Source organism: Penaeus monodon, chromosome 31 (assembly GCF_015228065.2).
Source record: "Penaeus monodon isolate SGIC_2016 chromosome 31, NSTDA_Pmon_1, whole genome shotgun sequence".
Classification (NCBI taxonomy): Eukaryota; Metazoa; Arthropoda; class Malacostraca; order Decapoda; family Penaeidae; genus Penaeus; species Penaeus monodon.
This window is the reverse complement of record NC_051416.1, coordinates 494,305-494,649: the sequence shown is the minus strand read 5'-3', so window position 1 is coordinate 494,649 and position 345 is coordinate 494,305. Positions and strand designations below refer to the sequence as shown.

Here is a 345-nt window from a genome sequence, read left to right as displayed (position 1 = left end):
AGCAAACCGAGGAACTATAGCGTCTTTTCTTCGTGTATTGTGGTGGGGAGGGGGGGGTGTGCACTCTCTTTAGTATCAGGACATTACAGTGTTGAGCTTATTCTTCGGTGACCTTATTCTTATCAGTGACCTTATTCTTATCAGTGGCATAGGCTCTGCATTTTTTTGTCTTGTTTATAGTCCTCTTTGTCATTATTAAGTTACATCTGCCTGATTTCTTGAGATGTGTTTGTAAGCTTTGGTACTGTTTTAGATGTAATTACTTGAGATGCTATTCTTAATTATCGTATTATCATTTTTATCATCAGCACAGGATTTACATAGCACTATATTTTTTTGTTTTAC

General features: G+C 36.2%; 1 protein-coding gene across 1 annotated transcript in view; it reads left to right on the top strand.

The window, feature by feature from the left end:
• LOC119592871 (cAMP-dependent protein kinase catalytic subunit 1) overlaps positions 1-345 on the top strand; it is a gene marked incomplete at its 5' end in the record, with an annotated part of 28,100 nt that overhangs the window by 14,704 nt on the left and 13,051 nt on the right.